We start from the raw sequence: 6222 nt of genomic DNA, 5'->3' as shown, positions 1-6222 counted from the left end.
TTCATCCATTCTTTTATATTTTCAGATTTAATAGAGTATATGTATTTAAAGTATTCCCTTATAATGATCTGGATTTTTGTGTTTCTTTTGATTTTTAAACTTTTATTTCTGATTTTGTAATTTGAATTTGCTCTTTCTTTTGGTTAATTGGGCTAAGGGTCTGTCTTTCTTGTTTAACCTTTAAAAGAACCAGCACGTAGATTCATTTATTCTTTCTGGGGGTTTTGTTGTTGTTGTTTTGTCTTGTTTTCTTTTAGGGTTTTTGTATCTATTTCATTAATTTCTGCTCTCATTTTTTGTTATTTATTCTTGTCTTCTGATTTTGGGTTTGGTTTGTTCTTGCCTTTCCAAAGTCTTAAGTTGTACTGTTAACTCATTTATATGAGCTCTTTCAAAAATTTTAATGTAAACACTTAGGCCTATAAAGTTTCCTCTTACGACTTCTTTTAAATTGTCCCAAAAGGTCTATTATGTTGTATTATCATTTTCATTTAGTTCCAGAAATGCATTCATTTCCTTCTTATTTCTTCTTTTATCCATTTACCAATCAGGAGTGTGTTCTTAAACCTCTATTAGTTTATATACTTACCACAATTTATTTTGCTGTTGATTATATGCTTTATTACACAGTTATCTGATGTAATGCATGGAATTATTTCAGTTTTTGTATTTTTGAGGTTGGTTTTGAGCCCAAGTATGTGGTCAATTTTACAGAAACTTTCATGGGATACTGAGGAGAAATTGTATTATTTGGTGTTTGGGTAGAATATTCTGTAGATTACTGTTATGTCTATTTGATGGAAGATGTCACTTAATTCAGAGGTCTCTGTTTATTCTTTGTCCACTTGACCTGTATATTGGAGATAGTGGGGTACTGAAGTCATTTACTAATATTGAGTGGAGTTACTCTGTGTTTTACAGTCCTGTGGTACTGTTTCCATGAAATTGGGTTCACTGGATGTTGGTGCATACATGTTCATGATTATAACATCTTCTTGGTCAATTATTCCTTTTATTAGAATGAATTGACACTCTTTATCTCTTCTGATTAGTTTTATTTTGAAGTCTATTTTGTCTGATATTAGAATTGCCGTCCCTGTTTGCTTTTTGGTGTCATGTGATTGGCATGTTTTTCTTTTTTCCAATATTTCACCCTAAGAGAGTGTCTATCCTTAAAGCTGAGATGATTTTCTTCAAGATGACAAAAGATGGATTTTTGTTTCTTAATTCATTCAAATAGCCTGTGTCTTTTGACTAGGGAGTTGATGGCATTATAGTTAGTATTGAAAAATGTGTATCATGCCATGCATGGTGGCATGCACCTTTAATCCCAGCCCTTGTGGTGGATCTCTGGATCTCTGTTAGATTGAATCCACCTACTGACTACCACGCATGCTGGTAATAGCAATACCCTGTTAAAAACAAACAAACAAACAAACAAAAAACCCAAGAAAACCCACAAACTAAAAAAATATGAATTAGTTATTATCATTATAATTTATTTTTGTTTATGGCTTTAGTTTCTGTTTCCATAATTTTACCTACTTTTGTTTTCTTTCTGTAATTTCTTGAGTATGATCATTCCTATCTTTGGTCTTTTTATTGCTCTGGTATTCTCTGGAGGGATGGTTTGGTGGACATGAATTCTTTCAGGCTATTTGTGCCCCTTCCCTCTCATGTCTACAAGACATTAGCACACAGCAGATGTTCTGGTCCTCTTACTCTTAAAATCTTTCTGCCCATATTTTAGGGTGCTTCCTAAGCCTTAGGTGTAGGGATTGTGTTGTAGGTGTACCTCTTGGTGTTGGGTACACCCTGGACACTTATTCTCTTATTTTTTACCAGTTGTGGGTCTCTGTATGTAATAGTCTCCTCCTGCTGCAAAATAATCTTCATGATGATGGCAGAGAACTACACCTGCATGAGTATAAGGATAAACACTCAGAGCAATTGGGAATTATTCTAAGGAAATGGGAACTGTATGGTACTCTAGGGTCTATAATATCTCTGGCCCTGGTAATTTGACTGGGTTTATAGTACCTTGCATTAATTCCTGCCCATTGAGTGGATCTTCAGTTCAATTACACAGCTGTTGACTTTCTCAAAGATGAATGTGCCACTATAGCATTATTAGGGATATCTTGATGGGTCATTCATTGTTGTGAATCATAGGCTTAATACCTGGGTATAACTACTGCTTTATTTGCTCTCTATGCAGCTTACATGCCGTCTTGTAATACTGTGAGAGATAGTCTTCAGGGAGGATGATTCCAGGTCAATTTCAGCTCCATTTCTCAAAGACCTGTGTTTAATAGGGTGGTGTTTTCAGTAATAAGGCCTTGTCATCAAGTTTTGGGAAGAAACTATGGGAACGGCAATAGGCTAAATGATTTCGGAGATCTCATTGATCCTCATGACCAGCAACTGGAAGAAAGATTTCCCATGCCTGGCACATGGTTTTACATAGTCTATGCTTCTTGGGGCAATCCTTATTATAAATTCATTTAAGGTATATTATACCTATACTATATTATACATAATATATAATATAGATACATCTCTATACATATATATGTATTTTAAATGGAAAGTTATTCTTCTTAAAGGACTGAAAACAATGTTCTTATTTTTGAGTATTTCTCTAAGGTCTTAATTTTCTTTTGCTTGAACTATTTTCAGAACTCTTTACTGTATCTGTGCATTGCGATGTGATCTGACACCCAGATACGAGAGGCTATACAGATTTATAAAACAAAAATAACAAAGTAGAACAAAATGTCTCAGGAATGGGATGAGATGGTGCATCGCAGTTGCAATTTTCATGTTACATCTATAAAACTTCACTTTCTAGTTTTATAACTTCTTCTTACTGACTTTTCTATGGATCTTTATGTGTATTCATTTTGCTATTTATCTAGTTATTTAGTTTACATCTCTTTACTCATGCCTATCTTCATTAAATGCTTCAAACTTTGTGTTTCAATGCTTGACACCAAATGATGGTGTAAATATCATAGCAGTGAAGAGATTGCCCTGTTCAGTTAAACTTTACAGTCTATTCAGGTTGAAGAATACCTTGCTCAAACTCTCGAAGAATTAAAAAGATATTTAAATATTTTTCTGCCCAAAATCTTGACATCCTTATATTTGAGGGCCAGGGGGATAATTCAGTGGGTAAAGATTAGAATCTGATCAGTTGAAGAATACCTTGACTTAGTTTATGAAGAATTAAGATATTTTAATACATTTTTGTTAATATGCCATGCATGATATTGGGAGTTCTGGATTATAAAGGATTTTGAGGACTAGGGGGATGGTTCAATGGGCAAAATATTTGCATTAAAATCATGAAGGACTGAATTTGATACCCAACGCTCTCCCCCACACACATACACAAAAGCTGAGCATATTGTCTTGAACTCACAATCCCCTGTTTGGCACAGTGGAGACAGCAGGATCTAGGGGGCTCTCTGGTCAGCCAGTGTAGCTGAACTGGTGATTCCATGCCATAGTTAGAGAAGAAATGGTACGAAGCAATTGAAAGAGACATCTGACATTAAAATTCTCATCACTATATTCATGTGCACACACTGTACACACATGCATGTGCACCTGAACACATAACAACACATACACACACACACACATTTACACAAAAAACATTGGACTGTGCAGCTTTTAAATGTGTAAATGGAGTATAGAAAACTTGATTTACAATTGTAGGTTAGAACTATTTTTTTTTCATTTTGTACTCCTGACAGCTGAAAAATAATCATAAGAGTAATAAAAACTCAAAGCATACAAAATGAAATAATTTTCTGGTGGGGGGGTGATATTGTGGGTGTCAAAGTGAGTTAATGATGTGGGTATTGAATATACAATGAAATTATTGAATTTTTCATCCAGGTACCATAATGAACTTTAAAAAGTAAATATCTTTTTACATTATTAAAAAGAATGAATAAGAGTCAATTATATTGGACTTAAAATTGAATTACCAGGGCTGGAAAGATGTCTCAGAGGTTAAGAGCACTGACTGCTCTCGCAGAGGACCCAGGTTAATTCCCAGCACCCACATGGTGGTTAAAAAACATCTGTAGCTCCAATTCCAGGGGAATCCGACACCTTCTTCTGACCTCCGCAGGCATTGCACTGCACAGGTGAATTTACACACATGGAGGCAATACACTCGTACACATAAAATAAAAATAATAAAAAAAATTAAAAAATAAAACAAAAATGAATTACCTTAACACAGTGAAACCATATATAACAAACCAATAGTTGATATTCTACTCAATATCTGGAAGAGATTGGTTAGCTATATTTGCCATTAATTTATTATAAAGTAGTGAAAATACTAACCAGAGTGATTATACAAGACATCAGTGAGAAGCATCCCACTTGGAAAAGTAATAGTTAAGTCATCCATCCTTACAAATGACATGATCAAGAGTTGGAGGGGATGGAATGGGCAGTGGGCATGGATTTGATCAAAACCACCTATACCCAAGTGTGAAATTCTCAATAAATTTTTTAAAGTTAAAAAAAATAAAATAAATTAAATGATCATAAGCCTAGAAAATAATAAGACTTTGCATAAAAGACTGGTACAATAAATAAATTCAGTAAAGTTTCAGAATATAAAATTAATATGAAAAACCAGTAATGATTATATGGAGTATCGCAAATAATTGCAAAAAGAAATGAAGAAAATGACTGAGACCGTGTAGCCAAATATTTGGATCAAATGTAATAAATATTTAACTTGAAATAATAGAATATTGATGAAAGTACCTGAAAATGTAAATATATGGAAAAGTAGTCCATGCTCATTCATATGGAGAATTAATATTATCAAATGTCCACATAACCCAAAGTGACCTAGGGTGGTCACTAAATTTATCCATTATAGAGGAAAGGTATTCATGACAAAAATGAGTACTGATGAAAATGAGAAGACATTATTAGAAAAGCAAGTTAGGCCTGGACATTTATTCACAATTCGGATTCCTATTCATTTAAAAATCCACTTTCTTTCCAATAATTTTCGAAGGGCATTTTTTACATCCTTGTTTCTGAAGCTATAAATCATTGGGTTCAACATAGGGAAAACCACAGTGTAAAACAGTGAAACTATCTTATCAATGTCTGGGGAAGAGCTGGTGGTGGGACGCAAGTACATAAACAAGAGTATACCACAGAACAAGGCGACAGCTCTGAGATGGGAAGCACACTTGGAGAAGGTTTTGCTTCTGCCTCCTGAAGACTCGATGCTCAGAACAGTGACCAGGATGCAGAAGTAAGAAATGACGATGAGTATAAAGGTGCTGATCTGAATTGTGCCACATAAGGCAAAGAGCAGAAGCTCATTGGTGTGGGTATCTGCACATGATAAAGCCAGGAGAGGTGGGATATCACAGAAAAAGTGATTGATGGAAGCCTAAATGTCAGGGACACATGCACCAGTGAAGTCATAGTCCCAGCAAGATATGCCAGCATAACCATGCTGATGCAGACTCTCCGAGATATCGGCGTAGAATAAAGCAGTGGGTTACAGATGGCTGCATAATGGTCATAGGCCATCGCAGCCAGGATAAGACCCTCAGCATCTGCAAAACATGCAAAGAAAAGCATCTGAACAGCACAGCCATAGAAAGAAATTCTCTTCCTGGAAGCTAAGAAGCTTACCAGCATTTTGGGAGCAATTGCTGTAGAATAGCAGAAGTCTAAGAAAGAAATTGCTGAGAAGGCAGTACATGGGAGTTTGAAGTCTTGAATCACTATTAACTAGGATTATTAAGCCCATATTTCGCATCACGGTTAACGTGTACACTATGAGAAACACCAAGAACAGTGTGACTCTGAATGGGAAATAATCTGTGAATCCAATAAACATGAACTCAGTTGGAGCGGTATAATTTGTCTCCAGCATTGTCTTTGGATTCTTGTTCTGTGCGTTTCCAGTAGATGGTACCAAGTGATGTGGAGTGACTTGGCTGATGGATGACTCAAGAACTTTGTTTTCCCTTCTAAGGAAATAAACAGAAAGTTGTAAAATCTAGGTTTTGCTTCTCTCTCATTGTCCCCTCTTTTCCCTCTCATTATACTTCATCCCTCTCAAGAGGCAAATGAGAGGGTATTGAGTTACATGTGACCTGAATGTAGAGGGAAGGCTATAGATGTGTAAGGGAAATGTCAGTGGAGGAGGGTACCATAAGA

The 6222-nt window shown here is 35.4% G+C and overlaps 1 pseudogene; it reads right to left on the bottom strand.

The window, feature by feature from the left end:
- Window positions 1-5017: 5017 nt before the first annotated feature.
- On the bottom strand, window positions 5018-5935 carry LOC103748050 (annotated as a pseudogene).
- Window positions 5936-6222: the final 287 nt, after the last annotated feature.

This window comes from Nannospalax galili, unplaced genomic scaffold (assembly GCF_000622305.1).
Source record: "Nannospalax galili isolate Female #2095 unplaced genomic scaffold, S.galili_v1.0 scaffold1785, whole genome shotgun sequence".
NCBI classification, from domain to species: Eukaryota; Metazoa; Chordata; class Mammalia; order Rodentia; family Spalacidae; genus Nannospalax; species Nannospalax galili.
The sequence above is the reverse complement of the archived record's forward strand: the minus strand, read 5'-3'. Positions and strand labels throughout refer to the sequence as shown.